Below are 27,070 nucleotides of genomic sequence, written 5' to 3' on the forward strand. Positions count from 1 at the left end.
AATTCGTTTTACACCGGTATTCTGAACGCTTCGCCTTTTTTTCGACCACTGATCGTTTCACAGTTAAAAACGGCTGGAATCCCGTCCGAACGCGAGTGAGTGTGCGCAATAGGATCGGCAGTGGCCAATTTATTTAATTATAACATTCTTTTGTGAATTTATTGTAACAAGTGAAATCGCCAAAGGAAAAAAAATATAAACCTAAAATTGCATTAAAAAAAAGGGAAATATCCTTTAACTCAAATAACATAAAATACATACGAGTACTTTGCAGTTAAAGTAAGTACATCCCCACCTACAAAGTGAAACTAAGTGTAAAGAATAAATGGTCCTTCGAGCCGCTCAGAAAGGCACCTATGTATATTTAAAAACCACAAACGTATAATAGAAAATGAAAAAATAAAAATACATAACGATACAATACATAACGAAAAAACAAAAAAGTTAAAAAGTGAAGAAAATTATGGACATACTCGTATACTAACAAATAGCATTAAACGGGCGCGTTATAACACAACACAAAGGTAAAAACCTCAACTCAGCATAATGCATAAACGGGCGCGATATAATACAAATTAACTAACTGAAGAAAATAAAAACTAAAGAGCGGTGACAATAGAACATAGAAACAATACAGAAAAGTGCTGTGAAAAAAAATATACATATATAAAAGAATGCTCAATAGCACACACTTGTAACTAGAGTGCAGTGCAGTGCTAAAAGAACCAGAAAAATAAGTACATACATACATATGTACGTATTTAAGGGACAAAACCCCAAAACATACGGCCGAGCAAACAAGGAGTACAAGCAAAGTGGGAACAGACTACAAACTAAACACGGAATACATCAAAGACGAAATAAAAACCAAAAAGAGAAAACGACATAGAGAGAACACATACATACATAAGTATTGCCCAAAAACCCTTGGCGGAGAAAAAAGTGAGTCCTTTCCAATTAAATTTTTAATAAAATTATTTATGCGCATATGTGTGTTTAATATACAGTTTAAGCTGTAATACGGCATACAGCTACTCAGAAATAACCCAACTGTTCTATACGAAAAACCAATTAGACAGTTCGGAATATACATATGTATGTATATTAGAGTGGGTCAATTTCTTTCTTGACAAAGCGGTTATCAAAATCGTAAACTACGATGAATTCTAAGAAAATTTGCCCAAGAAACCATGGGTCTAAAATGAAAATCGAGCCTCCGGTTTTTAGCGAGAAAATTTCGTATATTGTATTTTGTAAAAAAAAATCCAATTCCTATTCCACTGTCGATTGTTTGCTTGTTTTGTAGATATCGAAGCTAATTTGCTCAAATTTGGTATGTGATGTTGTATTTAAGCAGAAAACTCGACAGTACAGAAATTTTTTATAGGGGGCGTGGCACTGCCCACTTATGAGTTCATATGCAAATCTCTGGAACCACCCCACCGATTTCGTTCAAATTTGGTATACATATTACACAATGCCTACTTAAGAGATATCTGGAAAATGATCGAAATCGGATAATAACCACGCCCACCTACCATATAACGGTAATTTTTGAAAACACTAAAGATCGGAAATTTTAATAACTGTTGAAGGGAAACATCTTGAGTTTGGTATTCGGTGTTGTATTGCAGCCAGAAATTCGACAATATGAAAATTTTGGCATGTCACCGCCCACTTTTGAGTGCATATGTAAATCTCTGGAACTTCTTTATCGATTTCGACTAAATTTGGTACACATTTTAGATTGTACCTAGTTAGGTGAGATTATGAAAATGATTTAAATTGGGCAAAAACTACGGCCACCTCCCATATAACGGTATTTTTCTGTACGGTCACTGCTTTATGTTTTCGACTCTAGTAGTTTTTACTGTTCTCCTTTTCATTTATTAAAAAAAATCAAATCATTCCAATTTCTGCGAAATTGTAAATAATGTTGTTCAAAATAACTCATATTTTGCACATTCAGAAAATGTTCTACTAACAATGCTTTTTGATGTCAGAAAGGAAGTGCGCCAGAGGGCTTTAAAAAAAATGTTGTACTATCGTGAAAAACTTTACGACCCAACAAAATTAAGAGCTTACAAAAAACCAACTATAAATTTTGACTGCACTGATTATGTTGAGATGATAAACTTAGATAACAATAGCATTTTGTCGGAGCCGCCCTTCACTGCAAACATACCCTATGACCATTTGCTCGAATACATAGAATTTGACAATCCTCCACTTCCGGATCCACAAATTCCTCCACATATTCAAGGAACCGAGCGCTTTGTGCAACTGCTGACTAGCGTTTCACGTCGAACTATAGAAAAAAATCGCGATGGTGTTATGGCAGTCACGGTTGCAAGTCGAAACGCAACATCTAGGATGGACAGCAAACAAGACCTTAAAACTAATTAATTCTGAACTTTAGAAGTATATTATATTTTGTTTGGCCCTTAACAGTTAAGTTTTTGCTTTATATATAGATATAAAATGATATTGTTAACTGCAATACGATTTCGCGGAAGATGAAAGCTATTAAAGTTTGAATTTTATTTATTATTATTTTAATTTTTATGGGTGGATAGGTAACATATACACACACCGACCACAGCGGCCATACCACGCTGAATACATCGGTTCTCGTCCGATCACCGAAGCTTTTTAAAACCCGATCTAAATACTATTATTTTATAAATATCTAATTTATTTTTAAGGGTCACAACGTTTTATTTCTTAAAACTACAAAACCCATGAGCTTTTACATTTCTTGTGTATTGATGATTTAATGGCCAATTTCATAAAAAACTTTTTTAACATTAATCTAAACATCAAAATTAGACCGTTATCTATACAGCTTCTAAAGCTGTTGGAATTTCATTTCGAACAAATCCAGACATAACCACTACTGTTAGTTTTCTTAAAAGATTCAATAACATTTTTGAATGTTTTAAATTTGTGTAGAGCACTTTCTCAAAATTGCAAGTATATAGAGATCTTAAGATCAACTTGATATGCATCACAAAAAGAACGCTGCTGAGAAGGTGTAGCAGCACCTGTACGGTCACAGCTTGATGTTTTCGGCTCCAGTAGTTGTTACTATATTCCATTTCATTTATTGAAAAAAAAAAAAAAACAAAATGAAAAGTTTCTCGTTAAAAACCGGAGGCTCCGTTTTGATTTTAGAGCCATGGTTTCTTGGGCAAATTTTCTTAGAATTCATCGTAGTTTACGATTTTGATAACTCCATACAAATTGACCCACTCTAATGTATATAGGTACCGAAATAAATGAAAAAATTACGGTACCTGGCTGTTGCTTATTTTGTGTTTCCAATTTTATAATTTTCCAAAACCAAAAAAAAAAAACTAATTTTTTAAAGTCGAGTATTATTACTTGCATGTTTTGGTGATACCCCTTGGGCTAAAAAAAACCAACAAGCAGGATCGCCTATAATAAATAAGCAAAGGCGAGCAAAAAAAGAAATGCAAAGACATACATATGTACATTAGGGTGATTAAAAAATTTTTTTTTTTTAATCGGTACTCGCAAAAATAGGTTCCTAGACACCTCTAAGAAAGCCTCTCCAAATATGAGATTTTAATTGTAACGGGAAGGTCCTCCGCCTAACGGTTTTCTATTTTTTCTTATTATCAGATAGAAAAATTTATATCTCGCTTCCAACTACTTGAAAAAATATCTTGTTAATTAGGTTTTGTAGGAAATTAAATGCTCTAAAATATGGTCTCTTATGATATATTTTTTTTCATTCAGTTATAAAATTAATAAGAAATAAAGAATTTTTCCAAAAATAGTCAAATTTCAACCGTTAATATCTTTCAAACGGTTGGGTTTACGAAAAAATCATAAGAGACCATATTTTAGAGCATTCAATTTCCTACAAAACCTAATTAACAAGAAATTTTTTCAAGTAGTTGGAAGCGAGATATAAATTTTTCTATCTGATAATAAGAAAAAATAGAAAACCTTTAGGCGGAGGACCTTCCCGTTAAAATAAAAAACCTCATATTTGGAGAGGCTTTCTTAGAGGTGTCTAGGAACCTATTTTTGCGAGTACCAATTGAAAAAAATTTTTTTTTTTGAATCACCCTAATGTACATATGTATATAAGTAAAGGTACTCAATTGTATAAAAGATACATGCATACATATGGGCATATACATACATACAAAAAATTTATGGGCCATCAAACTTTTCGCGCCAATTTTTATATTCCGCAATTTATATATGTACATATGTACATATATACATTGACATGTGGTACATATGTACATAAGTCAACTGTGTAAAGGAAAATTTTTGAAAAACTGTTGTTAAACTATCTGCCTTCAGCTTACTTCGTGCCTCCAAACACACTACAAAAAAAAAAAAAAAACTAAACAAACACAAAAAAAAAGTGCGTGGAGCCCTACGCGCGGATGAAGTTATACTTCTTAGTGATATTCCAAAAAATACATATCATTTTGTATGAAAGAAAACTAGCAAGAGGGAAAGGATAAAAATATGCGTTGAAATCTTACAACGAAATCAAATTTGATACGGATACAGGAGGCTCGTTGTAGTTCATAAATGTTTAAACACTCTATCTGAGAAATCATCGACATGAGCACGAAGACTTTGACAATTGAATGATATTAGTGATAAACATTTCTTGTGCTAAGGAACTCGAATAATTCTTTTTCTAAGGTGATAATTGAGTTTTGACGGAATTTTATCATTTCATCTCGCAAAGCGCGACATGACCTGTCATTGCTTCCAATGCCATGATAAAATTTTTTCTGTTTGTTCAGTGGGATAATGTAAACTCCTTCAATGGCATCATCTCTTGACACTAACGGTTGAAATTAAACTTTTTCATAATAGTAAACAATTGTCAACCAACAAGCTGGTGCCAGTGGAAAGTGGTTTCTCTTAGCTGACGTACTGCACTTATTGACTGCATTATTTATGTGTAAAACTTTGGAATTTATTCATTAAAATCACTACTCAGAAGTCGTTTTATCTGTTGTAAGCGCACGATTTTCGAAGAAACATCATTTCTAATATGCCACAAGACAAAATTAGAAATGAAGTTCTTAAACCTCACGCTGTCAGACAAAACGATACACCTCGTCATCGCGGGTTAATTTCCAAAAAAAATGTGATTTTTCAAAGGTCAACGCAGAGTATTTCAACCAAAAGTCACATAAAATAGTTGAGAGTTCGCAGAAATGAAAGACAAACGAAAGAAAAAGAAGTATAACTTCAATAATGCACAAGCATACAAACATACCTATGCGCACACATGTGAATAGTCACCTCGTCATCGCATTGGTCGATTTGCAAAGAAAGTAAATGAAGACTGACCAGAGAACTTAAAAGTATAGAAAAGGTGCAGGTTCGACTGCGAACATTTGATAGATTCAAATTAGGGAATTCACCCCATTTGTTAACATTGTAGGTCGGAATTCGCCTCGCAATTTTAACATTTTTTAAAATTCTCTAACATATTCTAACCGAGAATATGAAGAGACAGAAACATATGTATTTATAAAATGATTTCTTTGATATTCTATAGTATGGAAATATGTATGTATGTAGAACTTTTTTATTTTTGATTTATTATTTTTCAAATTATTTAATGTTAATTTGATCTTATTTTATAATAACTCATTTTAAATATATAAAAGATTTACCTAAACATTATGATGATATTTTCATGATTCATAAGCAATGTACGAATGTACGCAATTTCGTTTTGCCGTCGGCATTTCAATTTCTCATGCTTCAATTTTTGCTTTCAACCAAGAAATCGCTTGTATGTATATGCAATATATGCCTTTGCGTTTTGCTGTCGGCATTTCCATATTGACATGCAAAAGTACTTATGTAATTCATTGTTTCGTTTTGGCCCAATTTTGTATATTAAGACAAGTGTCAATAATTGCGCCAAAATCAAATAAATATTTGCATATTAAGTAAAAATCTTCTTCTTACATGTTCTTTGTATATATCATATGTTGAGCTTTCTCCTACTAATATATTGGCAAGTGTCGATAATTGCGCCAAAATCAAATATATTATATATTCATATGTAAACATGTTTTAAACTTTACATAAAATTGAAGTGTCAATAACTGCGCCAATTTTCATAAAGTTGGAAATTTTGCACGAATAAGACGTGTGCGGGTTAAGTCGTGAATTTTACTTATATTAATTAATTTGAAAGTGCTGAAAAATGCGAAACGAAATTTCGATAAATTTAAATAAATTTAAGTAAATTTGCATGTATTTTCATTTATATTTAATTGTCAATAAATTTTTTAAAAATCCATTTTTTATTTTCTCACACATTTCAGACGATTTTTGTAAAGAAATTTGACCGGCGTAGAAGCAAAATGCGAAACAATCATACATACATATATTATGTCGTTTGAACATTTGTCTGTATGTTTGCGAAAGCAAATTGTTTAAATGAGTTAAGCATCCCCCCTCACTCAACCTGGGAAAAACTGGCGCACTCTAAGGGAACACTGCGCAGTACACCACATCCGATGACACCATACTCAAACATTACCGCATAACACAACACAACTCACCACTCCTATACATCAACTTCGTCAACAAAAAGGATGGAAAAATTTACAGCAGACACTTCGTTACATACAGTTCGCATATCAACATACGTTCACCGATTTCGCGCTGCAATAAACTCTCGCACATTAAATCGGATCAATCCTGCATTAGCATTCAACTTTCGGTTTTGATATTTCCACGTTGAGTCACGTCGACACCAACTTCCATTTATTTATTTCGTGGTACATCGATCCTGTGCGCTAGGTCAGGTCGATACTAACGTGATACGACGACGAGCCTGCGCGATAAAATTCTTTGGGCACCCAATTCGGTTAGCGTCGGCATCCGCATTTTAATAACATTAAAAAAGTTTGCTTGTATAAAAAACATTTGTACATATATTAAATAAACATTAAATTAACACGATTGTTCATTTTAAATAAGTTGGCGTTTTCTTTGGCGATCATAAAAGTGGTTTGTGCTCCCGTTTGCATATTTAAGCAACACTCTTAAACATGGTCCTTCGAGCCTTACCGAAAGGCACCTTCGGATTTTTATAAGACAAAAAAGAAAAAAATTTAATTTTTAAATAAATTAAAACTAAATTGTGGTGCAGTGGCGCGAAGTGCAGAAACGAACAAAACAAAATAAAACGCAGTGATCCAAACAAAAAAAAAGCATAACAAAAGTGCAGTGTCCCAAAAACGAAAAATGCATTATATTTTATATATACATTAGGTGAAAACTGCGGAAGACAACAAAAAAAAAAAAACAAAAAAGTTTAAATACTTGTATACAACCAAAAAACCAAAAATAGGAACAAAGTGCAGTGACACAAAAAAAAAACGAGAAAAATAAAAACAAGAATTTTGCGGTGAACAAAACCAAAAAAGAGCAGCGCAGCGACACTAACAAAAAAAATGCCAATGTAAATTATTTAACGCACAAACAACAGTCATATACATATACAACAAAAATAAAAACAATAAACATACATACATACGAGAGTGAAATGTAACCAAAAAAAGCAAATCGGGCGCGAAATGTAAAAGCACCTAAATAATAAAACATACACAAAAACGGATCAAACGGTCGCGAAAAATTAAAACAAATATACAAACCAACAAAACAGTACGAGGAGGAGTTGAAGTGTTATAAAGAATATTAATTTATTGAGTTTTCCAAATAATTCTTTGTCCAAGTGCATTTTCGCCAACGAAAATGCAACAGTTAATAAAATGTACCATTAATTCCACTAACGAAAATGCAACAGTCAACAAAATGTACCATTAATTCCGAAGAATTTTAATAATTTGTATTTATTGTTCATTCAAGTACATTTCCGCTAACGAAAATGCAACAGTTAAACAAGAAACATTTCTTAAGAATTTTTACGCAAGCATTTATTTTTAAGTTATTGCAAGCAAGCAAAATATTAGTATTTAAGAAAGCACAAAATAAAACGGAATGCTGATTATCGATTCAAACTTCAACCCAGTTGTTTAATTATTCGTTGTTCATCACTTCGGTGAAAAAAGTGGCGCAGTCGGTAGGATACCCGTGTATCCTAAATAATAAAACATACACAAAAACGGATCAAACGGTCGCGAAAAATTAAAACAAATATACAAACCAACAAAACAGTACGAGGAGGAGTTGAAGTGTTATAAAGAATATTAATTTATTGAGTTTTCCAAATAATTCTTTGTCCAAGTGCATTTTCGCCAACGAAAATGCAACAGTTAATAAAATGTACCATTAATTCCACTAACGAAAATGCAACAGTCAACAAAATGTACCATTAATTCCGAAGAATTTTAATAATTTGTATTTATTGTTCATTCAAGTACATTTCCGCTAACGAAAATGCAACAGTTAAACAAGAAACATTTCTTAAGAATTTTTACGCAAGCATTTATTTTTAAGTTATTGCAAGCAAGCAAAATATTAGTATTTAAGAAAGCACAAAATAAAACGGAATGCTGATTATCGATTCAAACTTCAACCCAGTTGTTTAATTATTCGTTGTTCATCACTTCGGTGAAAAAAGTGGCGCAGTCGGTAGGATACCCGTGTATCCTTGTGTGTAAAAATTTAAAATCAAGTTACATAAGAAAGGATATTGAATATTTCTATATTCGTAACGGGTAGAAAAAAATAAGAACAACGAATCCTTCAAAACATACAAAATAATTTTTGCAAAAAAGTTTAGTGAAAGTGACATTTGAACTTCATAAGATTGAAGAACGAATCCTTTAAAACATACAAAATATTTTTGCGAAAACGTTTAGTGAAAGTGACATTTGAACTTCATAAGATTGAAGAACAAATCCTTTAAAACGTACAAATTTTTCGAAAATAATACAAAAAGGGGGTGAAGAAAAGGGTAAAAAAGATTTACTCTTATCGACGATAATTTCAGACAACAACCGAAATATAAAGATATACCCACATTAACAACTCATCAGCCAACTGCACATCCTAATCAACTTTAAACACAACATAGTGACAAATTTTTTTCCATCCTTGGAAACACATCCAGATCAACTTCAACACAGAGCCAGACAGACAGCAATATAATATTCAACAACAACATCAGAAAGTGAGAATCCGATTAACTATATTATATATAATTATTATTATTATTAAATGTATGTAACTGAAAAAATTAGCATAGAGTAAGAAATTGAAAGAAAATTACTATATACGTCTAGAAAACAAGAGAAAAAAAAGGGAAATAAAATGGCAGTACCAGTTCAAAACATTCTTACTATAAACCCTTTAAAATATCTTAATAACTTACCTGAATTCTGTGGCGACTCAAGAGACCTACAGACATTCACCACACTTATTAACCGAATACACCCACACCTACAAACATATGACGAACTGTCCCAACTAGTTTTTTCGGACATAATAAAATCAAAACTAAAAGGAAGAGCAAGACAGGCAATAGAAATAAACTGCCACGCGACCTCATGGGCAGAGATTAAAAACATACTACAGAATAATTTCGGGGATAGACGTTCTTGCGAAGAACTCTTTGACGAATTACGAAGCGTGACCTTTAGAACAAACACTTTAGATTTTTACAACGTCATGAAAACCAGGTTACACAGGTTAAATAACAAATTAGTAACCATTTTAGGAGAAACCGAAGCAACTAGAGAGAGTGCGATGAACAACAAACGCACTGCCCTCAATATCTTTAAAAACAAACTTCCTGAACCAATGAAATCAATCCTTTTCTGTAGGAACCCAGAAGACTTGGAACATGCTATGGACATACTGTTCCAAGCCGGGTACGCACATACAGGGAACAACAGCACAGAATTAAAAACTCATTCAAGTAATAGGAATACTATAGAAACTATACACAATACAATAAAAAAGACAGTAGGAATAGAACACAGTACGGGAATTCCCAACAACTATTCAACAGAAGGAATTTCCAACCAATGCCCCAAAATAACGGAAGAAATTACCAACAATCCCAACCATACCAACAAGCAAACCCACAAAACCCCAGTCCTCAAAACCCATCCTTCCAGAGACCAAATTTCAGAAACCAACCGGAACCTATGGACATAGGAAAAATAGAAGTGGCTGAAAATTTTCAGGAATCAGCCTCAAGAATAAATTACCATTTATAATAATAAAAACAAAGATAGGTTTTATAAGACTTATAAAAGACACAGGCGCAACAAACTCCATTTTAAATCCGGGTATCTGCGACCCCAAAAGAATTCATCCAACTAGCCCACTTTTAATTAAAACTCTCCAACATCGAATTTACGTTGACAAAAAGGCAATAGTACCCATGTTCGAAGACTTTAGCGACATTGGAACTAATAAACCAATAGAATTTTATATAATAAAATTTCATAACTTTTTTGACGGTCTAATAGGTAACGATATATTGAGACCACTAAATGCCTGTATCGATTATAAAAAGAACGAAATAAATATCGGTAACAAGACACTCCCTATGCACTTCGAAAACGAAAACTTAAATGAAAGAAAGATAGTAGTACCAGATGACTCTGACCTAGTATATTATAAGGAAGAAAACGGCGGAAACATTGTAAGAGAGGGAATTTTAAATGTAAGAAATCAAGAAGCAAAGATAAACTTACTATCTGAAACCAATCGGGTGACTACGCAAAAAGTAGATCACGAAAATTTTAGCATAATCGAAAATAAAGAATCTAAACCATTGGCAGACCAAATTAGAATAGGGCACTTGAACCCCGAGGAAAGGTCACAATTGTTGCAAATAATAAAAGAATATCGTAATATTTTTTACCAGGAAAATGAAGGACTTTCATTTACTTCAGCAATAAAACATAGAATTAGAACTACAAACAACATACCTATATTTTCTAAGTCATATAGGTACCCGTACGTACATAAGAAAGAAGTCACAGATCAAATCCAAGAAATGTTAAAACACGGGATAATTAGGAATAGCAATTCTCCCTACTCAGCCCCAATTTGGATCGTGCCAAAGAAGGCCGATGCCAGCGGGAAACCAAAGTGGAGACTTGTAATCGACTATCGTAAACTGAACGAAGTAACGATCGATGATAAGTTTCCCATCCCGAACATAGACGAGATTCTTGAAAAACTGGGAAGAAGCCAGTACTTCACTACACTCGATTTGGCGAAGGGTTTCCACCAAATCGAGATAGAGGAAGAAGACATCCACAAAACTGCGTTTAGTGTCGAAGGAGGGCACTATGAATTTCTGCGAATGCCTTTCGGACTAAAAACAGCCCCTGCAACGTTCCAGAGATTGATGAATAATCTACTCCAAGATTATATCAACAAAATCTGCCTAGTATACCTGGACGATATAATCATATTTTCAACATCCTTACAGGAACATATGAACTCACTTAGACTTATATTCGCAAGATTACAGGAGGCAAATTTAAAAATGCAGTTAGATAAATCAGAATTTCTAAAAAAGGAAACAGAGTTCCTTGGGCACATAATTACAACGGAAGGAGTCAAGCCCAATCCTAAAAAGATAGAATGCGTTGTTAACTTCCCAATACCCAAAACAGCAAAACAGATCAAGCAATTTTTAGGGCTCACAGGCTACTACAGGAAGTTCATAAAGGACTACTCGGCTATAGCTAAACCAATGACTAGGTGCTTAAAGAAAGATTCACAGATAAATATAAATGACTCGGACTACGAAAAAAGTTTTAACACCCTCAAGACCCTACTAACACATGATCCAATATTAACATACCCAGACTTTTCTAAAACATTTACATTGACACCGGACGCGAGTAATTACGCTTTGGGAGCGGTACTTTCGCAAGATAATCATCCAATATGCTACGCCAGTCGCACCCTTAATACGCATGAAACAAATTATAGTACAATAGAGAAGGAATTATTGGCAATCGTGTGGGCTACAAAATATTTTAGGCCATACCTTTTTGGTCGTAAGTTTATAATAGAGACAGATCACAAGCCACTGACATGGCTTTTTTCTATAAAGGAACCAAATTCAAAACTTGTTAGGTGGAGATTAAGGCTATCTGAATACGATTATGATATTAGGTACAAGAAAGGAACAAAGAATAGTAATGTCGACGTTTTGTCAAGGATTGAAATTGAACCCAGCATTAATACACTAGAATGCGACAGGGGAACGATAAAAAGTACTACTTCACCAATTAATATGTTTAAAAATCAAGTAGTTATATTAAAAACTACCTCTGGATCATTAAGAATAAAAAATAAATCTGTTTTTAAAAATAAAAGAAGAATAATTTCTATGAAGGAAATGGACAGGGAAACCGCAATTACAATACTAAAGAATCATTTTAATCCAACACAACTGAATGCTATTTTTATCGAAGACGAATTTTATACTATGTTTAAAACTGTTTACGAAGAACTATTTTCAATTAACTGAAATTATTAAAAACGAACATCTTGACAAAAACCATAGAGGAATTCAGGCAGTATATAAAGAATTAATTACGCGAATTTACAATCCTACATTAAAACAAAGGATAACTCAGTTCATAAATAACTGTGAAATTTGTAACTTTGAAAAATACGATAGGAAACCCACGAAGATCCCTTACAAAATTACAGAAACTCCATCCAAACCTCTGGAAACATTACATATAGACGTATTTTATACTTTAGGTAAGAAACTTTTTATGACAGCAATTGACAAATTTTCGAAGTTCGCGTTAGCATTTCAAATAAACGGTAGGAGTTGGACAGAATTTAAAACAAAACTTTTGCTGATAATTAATACTTATGGGAAAATAAATAAAATTGTTGTGGATAATGAACTAGGCTTTAAAGCTATACCGATGCAAGAATTTTTGAAAAAGCAGAACATAGATATTCACTATACTTCCAATAGTAACCATACGTCTAACGCCGACATTAGAGAGATAAGAGGGGGTAAAAATCACAGAAAATACAGGAAAATTAATGCTGAAAAAATAGATGATGACCACTTACAGACAACAGAAACTGGACATAAATATTACAAAGCTCACGTTAGACCTAAGAAGAAATACCAAGACAAGAGTAACCCAAAAATCAAAGCTACAATTAAATAAAAGTAATTTTTTAGATGATTTTATAAAAATTAACGATGATTGTTTAAACAAAATACTAAACTTTGAAGAAGCTAATTGCAAAATGCAAACATTAAATACACAAGAGATAAGCGAAATAATTCCTGGAGTACTAATTCTTAAACATTTTAACAGCACAATATCCCATAACTGCAACAAAGCTAAATTAAACATTTCAGGAAATTACTTAATCAAATTCGAAAATTGTGAAATAAACGCGTTAAACAAGACTTTTACAAATGTCAAAATAAAAATACAAGACAAGTTTATTCTTCCTAATATCATTACAAAAAATAAAGACAATAGTAATACAACACTAGCAGACATAAAAATTGAATCTTTATATCTGAAGCAAATAGAATACGAAGAAACACTGAAAAATATACTATATACAAATAAGAACTCAAAAATACTTAGTTTTGGTATAGATATCTCAATTATTATATCAATATGTATCTTAATTATTTTTATATACCTCTTTAGGAATACAAAAACATATATTCCAAATGTACAATTAAAAAATGAAACTACTATAAACAATCCGGCAAAGATAATATAATTTCGTCGGAGCCTCAAACTAACGGTGGGGGTGTTATAAAGAATATTAATTTATTGAGTTTTCCAAATAATTCTTTGTCCAAGTGCATTTTCGCCAACGAAAATGCAACAGTTAATAAAATGTACCATTAATTCCACTAACGAAAATGCAACAGTCAACAAAATGTACCATTAATTCCGAAGAATTTTAATAATTTGTATTTATTGTTCATTCAAGTGCATTTCCGCTAACGAAAATGCAACAGTTAAACAAGAAACATTTCTTAAGAATTTTTACGCAAGCATTTATTTTTAAGTTATTGCAAGCAAGCAAAATATTAAGAAAGCACAAAATAAAACGGAATGCTGATTATCGATTCAAACTTCAACCCAGTTGTTTAATTATTCGTTATTCATCACTTCGGTGAAAAAAGTTTGAAGCACAGAAGGAGAAAAAAAAACAAAAAAACAAAGAAAAGGGAGAAACGAAGAAGCCAGCCAGTTGGATTCATAGAAGAAGAGGAAAACAGGGATTGGCGATAAAACTCACATATACATTTACACATATGTATATATTTTACCCCCAAAAAAATCCCCTTGCGGGATGACAAAGTGAGTTGTATCGATTCCATTTAATATTATTGTATATTATGCACGTATATATGTATGTATGCCTAAAATTACAGTTTTATATACATAATCATACATATGTAAAACCTGTAATAAAAGATCCGTTTGGTTAAAATAACGAAACTAGTACCAAACGGTAAGAATTTACGTTTTGATTTCTAGAAAAAGATCAAAATGCTAATATAAAAAAAATATATATTTCCAAATATACCACATACATATATAAAAGTGATAGCTTTGCATGATTACGTTTGTGTATCCAAACGCAATAATTTAACAATCAGAAAAACTAATTCAAGTATTACTTGCAAATTTGTTCGGCAATACCCCTTATGTTTAACAAAAACAATAAGCAGGATTGCATGAATTCTGTAAGCGAAGGCACAAACATTAATTACAATTATAAGATAAAAACAAAACAAGAGAGGCAAAATACAAACATACATACAATAGGCATATTTACTTAGTGCATGTACCATATACATATTCACCTACATATTGCGAAACATATTTAAAAGTGCATATTTGCATATAAACGGGCGCACCTTTTTCAATTCCTTTTTCGCGCTCTCTTACCAGAGCGAACATAAAAAAACAGAATTGCTAACAAAAAGCGAATTAATCTCCTCTCTCAATTGCTTAAAAACATAAACGTAATGCAAACAATTCGTGCATAGCTAAATAGCGCATTGATCTCTACAACGAGCTCTCAATTGCACAAAACAAAAGCACGTACAAGTCCACGTATTAAGGTGTACCTAAATTCAAAACATTTGGACATCGAATATTTTAATAAATAAAAAGCGCGATTTTTAATTGCAATTTACAATTTATACATATATTCAAAATAAAATATATATTAAAAAAAAGTAACATCATTTCACATAAATACAATACGGCATTGAGAAAGAAAAAAACAAAAATGATGAAAGTTGATAACAATCAAAATACACCTGCAGGAGCTACACGCTCAAATCAGGTTGCTAAATTTATTTCACAAAGTGACAGTTTAATAAGATACTGCACTAGATTTGCCTCTTCACCGATTCAAGAAAACTCTGAATCGTTATTAGAAATCAAAAATCAAAATCTTAAAAATTTTTGGACTCGCTTCCAAGCGGCTTATGATGTAATTCTAGATTCTGACGATTCAGATACACATAATTTCAAATCCTCGGCTTACGCAATATACGAAAACTGCTTAGACCAGTACGAAGAAACAAAACCGATGATCTCCGATCAACTAAAGCTCATTAAAGCAATTGCACCTACTCCACATCCGAGAGTAGAGCTGCCAAAAATGCAACAATATCAAGAGGCAAGTTCAGGGATCCAACTCGAGTTGCCCGCTTGTGACACAGAAACCTTTTACGGAGGTTATGAACAATGGCCGTCCTTCCGGGACATATTCACGGCCGTGTACATAAACCATCCTCAATTATCACAAGCGCAAAAATTGTATCACCTCAGATACAAAACTAAAGGTCAAGCAGGCATAATAGTAAAACAGTTCGCTCTTAATGACGATCATTTCAATTTGGCTTGGGAAGCTCTAAAAGCTACATAGGTACGAAAATGGAAGAATACTGGTCGATAAACAAGTAACGACACTACTAAACTTGCCTAAAATCAAGAAAGGAACAAGTGAAGAATTTGTAACACTACAATCCACTGTTTCTAATTGTTTGTTGATTCTGTCGACACAGTATATTCCCACAGACAATTGGGATCCAATTCTGGTAAATATTTGCACCGCCGAATTACCAGCAAAGTCGTTACTTCTATGGGAGCAATCGCTCTCATCACGAAAAAAGTGCCCAACGTGGCAACAAATGAAAGATTTTCTCACCACCCAATATGAAATTGCGGAAAGGTTAGAAGAAAAAATAATCAAAACTAAGAACAAACACGACCAAGATAGAAGCTTAAATAGACCCCAAGCTATAAGCAAAACCAAATCAAACAGAATTTCTAACAAACCACAAACGTTCACATCCGAACAGAAAAAACATACGTCATGCGAACTATGTAAAAGGGGGCATAAACTTAAAACTTGCGAGAAGTTTAAAAAATTAAACAATAACGAAAGGAACAACTTTGTCAGATCAAAGAGACTCTGTACAAACTGCTTGTCCCATACACACAATTTTAAAAATTGCAAAAGCAAATATAATTGCTTATATTGTCACAAAAGACACAACTCAATGCTTCATTACAGCACATATCCGATTTCATCCTATAAAAGCGCTAATAAATCTAGAACGACGGGTTTAATTGCAAAAGCAAATCCCGAAAACCAAAATTCTAAAAATAGCCAAGAGACACCATGTTGCTCAAAGGCACAAAAATTTCAAACGCTGCACAGCGAATCACAAAATGGACTAGTTACAGAACTGGTTACCATCATACCAACTCAAGTTGAGTATAATAAAAACAAATACCTTAATTCACAATTAAGTGAAATGCAAACGTTAAGAAAACTTCCAATAACAAACAAAACTATAAAAGATTAGTATTGTGAGCACTTTTCTAAAGCCACAACTACTCGATCAAACAATGGCCGGTACGTCGTACGACAACCACTAGAGTCACAATTTTCGAATACCCCACATAATGGTAGAAAAAACAAGGTCAGATTCCCTCTGACAACCTCATATAAAACCAAAAATATATGTTCGTAACTTTTCGACCCCGCAGGATGGCCTTCGCCAATAATGATACAAAAATCCTGCTTAAAAAATCTCAAGCTATGTGGCGCGGTACTAAACGTCAAATTAGTGCATAGTCACTTAAATATCAAATATAACAAAAGTGTCTCAATAAATAACAACCAAATAAAAGGAAAACCCACACTTTTCCTACAATATTACTCCACAGAGGCTTAAATTTTCAAATAAATAAAATTTCAAAAGCAAGTTAAGGGATCACCATACTCCCATTGCGATACAGTTACGCACCTACACTTACAAAAAGGTAAAGGTCGCTCTAATCGCATCTATGCAAGCGCTCCTCATATGGGTGAGTTAGGGAAATCAGCTATATAAAGCATTAAACAATTATGAAGAATTCTGTACTGTACGAATTGAAGCCGTTCGAAATTCACGGCCATTCTCCCGCAAGATCCCTCTATGGTCACAGTCCTAACACCAGGGCTAAGGAGTACCCATTCTGGCCATATCTGGCCAGGCGTGGAGTTACTATCATAAATTAAATATGATACAAAAATTGCAACAATTGCCAATAACACAGAGAAGCCAAACAATAAATAATCCGCATAATAAACCGATAAGTCGTCAATAAAATCAAATAAACCCGCTAAATAAAGTTGCTTCTCTTAAGCATCTAAGTATGTATTTGCATTTTAAAATTCATATTCAAATATGTATGTACATACATGTGATATATTTTAAACCAAAAGCTGTTTTCCACATACATACATACATAAATATGAGAATATTACAATGCCATTATTCATTCATAAAATCCGTGCTACTCCATCAGCATTACGGCGAAATACGTGCAACAACAACGTGCGCACTCTAAGGGAACACTGCGCAGTACACCACATCCGATGACACCATACTCAAACATTACTGCATAACACAACACCAAAACAACTCACCACTCCTATACATCAACTTCATCAACAAAAAGGATGGTAAAATTTACAGCAGACACTCCGTTACATACAGTTCGCATATCAACATACGTTCACCGATCTCGCGCTGCAATAAACTCTCGCACATTAAATCGGATCAATCCTGCATTAGCATTCAACTTTCGGTTTTGATATTTCCACGTTGAGTCACGTCGACACCAACTTCCATTTATTTATTTCGTGGTACATCGATCCTGTGCGCTAGGTCAGGTCGATACTAACGTGATACGACGACGAGCCTGCGCGATAAAATTCTTTGGGCACCCAATTCGGTTAGCGTCGGCATCCGCCTTTTTATAACATTAAAAAGTTTGCTTGTATAAAAACATTTTTACATATATTAAATAAACATTAAATTAACACGATTGTTCATTTTAAATAAGTTGGCGTTTTCTTTGGCGATCATAAAAGTGGTTTGTGCTCCCATTTGCATATTTAAGCAACACTCTTAAACACAAATGTTCTACAAAAGCATATTTCTATACTTAAACAAAATTATTAGAAACATCGTATGTTTCTTATGTACATGCATAACCAAACCATACTTAAGTCAGCGCAACCTAAGTGTCAATGGTGGTGTTGGTGGTAAGCGCTTGGAAAGTCAATATGCTACCAGAGCTGTGCAGAGGTTCGAATCTCGACAGAAAAAATTTTTAATTTTTTGCTTTTAACATCGTATACTATAGAAATAAATATTTTTCTTACTAATAGAAATTAAATTTATCACAGCAATATACAAGTTAATGTTTTACTTTATTGAGTTTTGGAAAGAAACTGATACATAGAATCTTAAAAATACCCTAAGCTAGCTGTGGTTCAACGACAGCGGCGTCGGCAGAGTTTGGATGTTGAATAGTCAGCAGAATTGAAGTTGATTATTGTTGTATTGATCAGCAATAATGTCGATCACTTTTGGGAGTTGCGTCGGCAGAGTTTAACGGATGTTGAATGGTCAGCAGAATTGAAGTTGATTATTGTTGTTGATATTATTATTTATTGATCAGCAATAATGTCGATCAATTTTGGGAGTTGCAGCGGATGTTTGTTTATGTTATTCAACTTTAACAACAACATTGTTGCAATGATTGTTGTTATATTGAAATAAATATTTGTTGTGTCAACTTTCAAGTTATTGAACTTTAACAATTACATTGTAGCAATGAATATTGTTGAAATAAATATTTGTTGTATTAACTCTCCCTCCTCAAATTCCTACTTGTCCTCAAGTAGCTTTAAAAGTATGGTATGTTATTAAATTGTGGTTGGACTGATCTAGGAAAATTGTTCGTTTCACTCATGATTTCTGTCGGAACTTTTCCAATTTGTAGGATTAGGTTTTCCTTTGGTTTTATACAAAATTTTTGTATTACAACTATTGCTATAATAATGGCCGATAGAAAAATTATAGCTATTCGGTTCGAGCAGGAATCTGTATTTATTTGGTCTAATTGTTTCCTATTTTTTATGTTGAGTGCGTGTAGGGATTCCAATGATAATATTTGAAGACGATAATATTTGATTTCTATTGGGGTCATTTGGATGAGTGGTGCTCCGGGTTTCAAAATAGTTTTCTCCTTGTTGCTGAATTCTTTATTATTTATGGTTATGTTCTCATTCCAATAGTGTACGAGATATGTTCCTTTCAGATGATGGGTTATATTATTCTGTATTAGACTGCCGTTAAAGTTGTTAAGTAGGATTAAGCTGTTGTCAATCTCTTCGATTTCTGGGATATGGTCTGCATTACTGAAATCACACAGCGATTCTTTGCCCTCAACTAATTTAGAAATACATTTGGATTCTCTTAAGTTAATGGTTGTATCTTTTTTACAAATTTTTATATTGTTGGATATTTTACAATTTTTTTGGTACTTTTAACATAGATTTTTCGGACAAAAATATTTCATTTGTTTCTAAGTGAACTATTAGTTTATTTTTTACAACTGGTTTTATTAATAAATTTTGATAATTGGTTGCTTCTAATTCTGGAATTTTTACAATGTAAACAATAGCTGTTTTATTATGTAAGACTGATACTTCAGCGAACTCTAACATTTCTTCGACTGATAAAGTTGTTATATTATTTTTTTGAAATATTTTGTGGACTTCTTGTAATTCTATTTCGTTTAAAAGTAAAGTATTTATTATATTTTGTTTTGCCCATTGAGTTGCATATTTGACATTTATTATTTCTTCTTTGATTAGTCTTACTTGATTTTGGAAACTTATTGCTATTTCATTATTAAACAAATTATCTTTCTTTATTGCATTTTTTAACATATTTGAAATTGTAGTTAAGTCATTAATTCTATTCTGTAGTTGATTATTTATAATGATCTGGTTGTTATTGTTTGCATTAAGGCTATTTAGATTATTTTGTATTATTAATAGATCATCATGATCTGGATTTCCTGCAACATATTTCCAGGCTGATCCGATCCAATTTATTGATCTAGTTTGGCGGTCTTGCGAAGTGAGTGTATTTAATGCAGTGAGTGATTGTACTATTTCGTGAGTTAGAGTATGAAAGAGATAACTTGTTTTAAGATCTTTAATGGTATGTTCACGAATTTTTAGAAGTTCAATTTCTATTTGCTGAAGATCTATTAAGTGGATTAATTTTATGGATGACGTTTGTAGCTTCCCTATTCCTTTATAGATGGTAATGGTATGTGCGTCTGTATAGTTCGTAATGTCGAGATTTGCCTTTGCCATTGGCAACCACAATAAGAGTAAAATTATCCTGGAACAGTGAATTATAAAAGGTTAGAAATAATTAATTTTTTTTTTTTTTTTTTTTTATTTTTTTTTTTAAGTTAGACATTTGACTAACTAAACATTTTTGATGTTACTTTTATGAACAACTCTCCCATTTGCTGTAATAACTGCTGTGTGTTTGTTTTCTTTTACAATTTCCTTTTTATATCGTGGTGAAAGTTTAGATCCTAATCTGCTATTTTGCTTAACAAATATTGTCTGCCCTGGTGTGTAAGTTTTAATTTTTTTTCGGTCCTTGTTATGGTTTTCTAGGTCAGTTGCCTGTTTTTGTTTTAGTTTTTCTATGTTATTCTGTCTACTTCTATCGTATTCTTCAGGGTCTGTGGTTACGTTCCTGCCGAAAAATATTTCTAGGGGGCGTTTTTTTGTTACGGAATGTATTGAGTAATTGTACTCATAGACTGCTCTGTCCAATAATTCGTCAAATGTCCGATGTACTTGTTTTGTTCTTAGGCATCTCATAATTTCTGAAAGGGTGGAATGAAATCTTTCAACTTGACCATTTACAGAGCTCTTGTAGGGCGGAGCTTTAAAAACATTTATACCTAGCTGATCTTTCATCATGAAAGTAATAGTTGCAGAATTAAGAGACTTTTCGTTATCTACTATAACGCACTTGGGTACTCCGTAATAAAATAAAATGTCATGCAAAGGTTTTTTTATATCTTCTATTGATTTTGACTGGATTATTCTTGCTTGTGCAAGTTTTGAAAATTTATCTATTGCTGTTAAGACCAATTTTTTTTCAGTTGAAAATATGTCTATGTGAAGTGTATGTCCAGGAAACTCAGGTATTGGGGTTTCTGTAATTGCTGGATTTGGAGGATGCCTATCGTATTTTTCTTCCTTGCATACTTGGCATTGGTTTACCAATGTAGCTATTCTTTGTCTCATTTTCGGGAAATAATATTTTTCTGATAGTTGCAGTTTGTTTTCCTGAGCGTTCCTATGAGCCCTGTTGTGAATCTGTAAAATTATCTCATCCTGGTCCGTTTCTTTTGTTATGTCTTCTACTTTCATTTGAATAAATCTGATTTTAAAAGACCTAAAATGTTTTGGATACAATCTTTGAATCTGTCCCATTATGTCTTCTGTCGTGTAGATTCCATTTATTACTGAAGGGTTTAAGTACTTTCTCAATATTTTCAATAAATCATCATCAGAATATGTTGGTTGAAAAGCAGTGTGTCTATGGAATGTAGGGAATGGAATGGTAAACTTGTAGTCAGGAGGATGTTCTTTGTAAATAAAGATTTGTTTTTTAAAAACGTGTATCGGTACCTCAATGCTGGGAATAAGATTATGAGGAGAGCTTTGAGCACTGTGTTGGGTTTCTGTTATTGAATTAATTTCATATTTTTTTGGTACTCGAGACAATGCATCAGCTACAATATTTTCTTTTCCTGGTTTATAGAGTAATTCCTTATTGTACTCATCCAGGTATGACTTCCATCTTTTAATCGCTATTCCACCTTTTTCCCAATTACAATTATGTGTAAGTGGTTCGTGATCTGTACTTGTGCGTATTTCGGCTTCAACGTTAGTGGTATAGGTCAGTTTGTCATCGGGTTTTGCAAACAAATTTGGGCATTTTTTTAGCAAATGGTTTAATTCTTTTCGTTGATAATTTGCGAGATGATCTAATTTGGGTATAATTGCATTTACTGATTCAAAATTTTTCTCTTTTATGGGAATACTCATGCCGTTTCTAAGGAACAATGTACCTCTTTTGGTGTCAATAATTGCACCAAGTTCCTTCAAACTGTCATTTCCTAATATTCCGTCAAATGTTCTGAGTGTGGGTAATAAAAAGAATTTAACTATTGATTTTGGATCATTAAACAAATTAGCCATTTTGTAATTTTTTATTTTACCTCCTACGGATACTGCATTAAATGGGGTTTCATTCTGTAGTGGATTCTGTACAAGTTTCGGCTGAATATAATTTCTATTGGATCCGGTATCAATCAGTATTTTAAGCATTTGTCCACCTTACATTCGAAGTATGGAAGTGAGGAGTCAGCTATTTTTAAAAAATTAAGATAAATAGAATCGGTTTGCTATTCTTGGTCACTGTTTTCAATAACTTCGGTATAGTCGCTAAGTGTTTCATCGTAATCTGTCTGTTCTTCTTGTTCTGAGATAGTTTGCTGATAATCAGTCATAGTTGGTACTGGTTCTTCTGTACCTGTTTGTTGGTAGGTATCTGTCTGAATATTAAAATTTCTTTGTCGTTTGGCTATCTCGGCAGTGGGCATGGGTGGTCTTTTACCTAAATCAAATTGTGGTCGGTTCATGTAGTTAATCTGCTTAGTTTGGATACTTCTGTCAATGTCCATCGGTTCTGGTCGTGGTTGTGGTTTGGCAACCATAGGACGAGGTGGTTGGTATAATGGTCGTTGTATGTTATGGTTCTGTGTGAATTGGTTTCGTATATTAGTAAAATATGGCCTTTGTTGTGGTTGTTCGAAAAAATTATTTAATTGTCTGGGATTCATGGTTGGGTTTTGCGGTGTGTTAATTCTAGATGGAATAAATGGTCTAGCTTGAAAATATGAAAAATGAGGTGTCGGAACTTGGCGTGGTACTGACGTTGGTCTATTGGGTTGATTTCTAAATATGTTTTGTTGTCCTCTATTTGACGCATGATTGGTACGGTATGCTTGATTTTCCAGTTTCAAACATAAATGCAATGCAGTTGGTAAATCAGCAGGCTCCTTCATGCAAAGAAGACGTGAAAGGTCTCCACGTAATCCGCGAATAAAGGTATCAAGAGCCTTATCCCTGTACAGCTTGGTCATTAATTGTTCCGATTCTCTGCCTAATTCCATACACCCTATCTTATTAAGGATCAACGATAAATGTTTATAGACGGCCTGATGGAATTCCTCAACAGACTGGTTAGCACCTTGTGCTATGGTGGTCATTTGGTATTCTAATGTACCCAAGTCCCTTTTATCTGCATAATGTAGCGTAAGGCATTTGGAGATGGCACTCCAATTTAAAGGTACGTTGTACGATTCTAACGCAGTGTCTGCGTTACCAGTTATTTTATTGCGAATGGTATGCAAAATCCCAAAGTATTTTGGCGTACCAACTGTGTGTTCGTAAGTTCTTAAAATTCTGTCTACACTTTTTTTCCATGAACCAAACTCGGCTGGGTCACCGGAAAATTCTCTTAAACTTTTTACTATGTCTGGCACTTTGTCTAGTTCTCCTAAATTACCTAGGTGCTCTTGGTCAATTCCTTGACTCTCTACATTGATAAAATCAAATGTTTGATTTTGAGTTTGTTGTAAAAAAATCGGTAATTGTTCATATAACACTTGCCGAATGGCATTTGTTAAGTCGCTAGGTTGGGTCATATTTCTGTTGTTTTGAAATGTCGCTTGTCTTTGTAACTGTCTTTGTCGTTGATGGGGATTTTCTTCAATATCAATTAATGGGGGTCTAACTAAATTATTTGGATTAGCCATCCGTTTTATCAAAATTTAATTTTGTATTATTAACTTGATTGGAGTATTTTTTACTACCATAAGTTTTTCATGATTCGCCTTAATCAATCAATAACATTATTTTAATTTATTATTATTGTTTTTGAAAACCAGTAGCTGGTTTTACCCTTTTATCCTGGAGGGTCCTTTGGGTAGGAATCGCAGAATTGGGTTAAATTATACTACTTTTGCTTACAAAACTTCGTTAAGTTAATTGTTTGCAAAAGTAGGAGTTATTATTTTTTTATCGCTTTACGCCCTTTTGATTATTTGTAATTTTATATGCACTTAAATTTCACAATTTCATTTAGTTAATTTCACTTTCACTTAGGTTTAATATTTTATGAAATATTTATATAAAATTTTAGTTTTCTACTTAATAATTATGTTTTGAGATTTAATATCAATTTGTTTGTATAAAATTTAAAATTCTCTAATATAATTTTTATTTTCAATTAAACTTAATATCTGTATATTTTTTTTCATAAATTTTCAACATCTCAGGTATAATTTCTGGCAACTTTATTTATTTCTTTTCACTTTCAAATATCAAACTTTAATTTTTTAATTCACTTATGTTTCAAAATTACTTAAATTCTAACTTACATACATTAGGGAATTTGATGTGGTCGCTCCTCCTGGTAACTCGGATTTTGTCCCGTTTGCTTCCTACTAGGGATCCTGCAGCTTACACAAGTGTAGAGGGTGTCCTGCGGGCTGACCTGACAAGACTTGCAATCCACCGATGTTGTCCAACAAGGTCTACTTTTAAGTTTTTATCCTCGTTGGTCCCTGCTCGGGCGCCAGTTAATGTTTTACTTTATTGAGTTTTGGAAAGAAACTGATACATAGAATCTTAAAAATACCCTAAGCTAGCTGTGGTTCAACGGCAGCGGCGTCGGCAGAGTTTGGATGTTGAATAGTCAGCAGAATTGAAGTTGATTATTGTTGTATTGATCAGCAATAATGTCGATCACTTTTGGGAGTTGCGTCGGCAGAGTTTAACGGATGTTGAATGGTCAGCAGAATTGAAGTTGATTATTGTTGTTGATATTATTATTTATTGATCAGCAATAATGTCGATCAATTTTGGGAGTTGCAGCGGATGTTTGTTTATGTTATTCAACTTTAACAACAACATTGTTGCAATGATTGTTGTTATGTTGAAATAAATATTTGTTGTGTCAACTTTCAAGTTATTGAACTTTAACAATTACATTGTAGCAATGAATATTGTTGAAATAAATATTTGTTGTATTAACTTACATAATATACATATACATATTATTGCTGTGATAAATTGGCATACATCTTCTATCCTATCTTGTGTATATGCACATGCTCATATGAGTGTATGTATACGCATGTGCGCGTTCAGAAATTGAAATCATATTTTCATCACTTATCAATATACTTATTACATGAGCGCGCATTGACTTGCATGTTTATATTTACATTCATATATACTTACATATATGTACATATATTTGCATACATTGCCAAACAAATAATGCACAAGTATACAAACATACATCTCTCATTTGCTGCAAGACCGGCATAAATCAAAAAACGTGATTTTTGAATTAATGCTGCAGAATTGTTCGTTATATCACACTTCATGTTGAGTGAAAAATTCATATGAATACCTCTTATATGCTCCGCTTGAGAAGAGGTGTAAGGTTGGAGTCCCCGTGTAAGGTTGTAGTCAATTGAAAACTTTTAACGCGTTTTCTGGAAAATCGATTGTCAGATGTGTATTCACGATCATACGTATACATACATACTAATTAGTTTGCCATATATTGTAAGCAATAACCAATATGAAGTCTCTACAGGCGATAGGCACGGCAATACAGTTAGTAAGACATAGATTTTATCCTGTCGAGATGCCCCGTAAAGTAATGACCTCCGATTGTCACCCCTTGCCGCTGTAGCAGCTTCGCCTACAAACATGCGTAAATATGTAAACTAATTAGTTTGCCATATATTGTAAGCAATAAGCTGTCACTTCAGCAGTTTGACAGCGCAGTTTTCATTTCTATGAAAATTTCGAAGAGGCAACATATCCCATTTACACATATGCCGACGGCATTTTCATTTCAGTAATATGAAATTTAGAAGAGCGAATATTAAGACGATTGTGTTATGTTATATTATAAAAATAAAATGAAGTACATTTTCAAAATAACATTTTTCAAAAAAATTAATATATAATTTAATATTGTTAATTTACAGAATAATTATGCAAATTGGGTTGGGAATGAGCAAAGTCTTAAATTTAATAAACTTATACAAGCATAAATCAAAATATCATTTCTCATTTTAAATTTATTATTTTAATTGGTATATAAAATTTATGCCACAATTATTATATAGTAGTCCAAAAATATGAATTCTTATTTTCCCAGAAATACATTTGTAAAAAAGGGATCTTTATCCTTTGTTATTATTGTATTTTTCCCAGAAATACATTTGTAAACAAAAGGATCGTAATCCTTTTTTTATTTTCCTCATAAAAGATTTAAACAGTTCAAGAGCTCAAAACATGCGATACATCAGCTACCTACCCGACGGCATTTCGCAATGTGATAAAATAAGTTTTTCATGAGCTCAAAGCATTCACTACATCAGCTCGAACCTACCTACCCTGCGCCTCTGCGCAAATGATTATGTTATGATAACAAATGCCCACATACAGATTTGGCTATGGCAATAGCAATAGTTAGTAAGACATAGATTTTATCCTGTCGAGATGCCCCGTTACATATGCCATAGAAATTCTATTGCTA

At 32.9% G+C, this 27,070-nt stretch overlaps 1 protein-coding gene and 1 non-coding gene across 2 annotated transcripts in view; both read right to left on the reverse strand.

Moving 5' to 3' along the window:
* The window catches only part of LOC125779270 (uncharacterized), a 272,515-nt gene that overhangs the window by 199,349 nt on the left and 46,096 nt on the right, over window positions 1-27,070 (reverse strand). The window lies entirely within an intron of this gene.
* Window positions 4,991-5,207, reverse strand: LOC125779825 (small nucleolar RNA U3). The gene has a single exon (XR_007423448.1). It is a non-coding gene; the product is annotated as a small nucleolar RNA U3 (small nucleolar RNA).

This window comes from Bactrocera dorsalis, chromosome 6 (genome assembly GCF_023373825.1).
Source record: "Bactrocera dorsalis isolate Fly_Bdor chromosome 6, ASM2337382v1, whole genome shotgun sequence".
Classification (NCBI taxonomy): domain Eukaryota; kingdom Metazoa; phylum Arthropoda; class Insecta; order Diptera; family Tephritidae; genus Bactrocera; species Bactrocera dorsalis.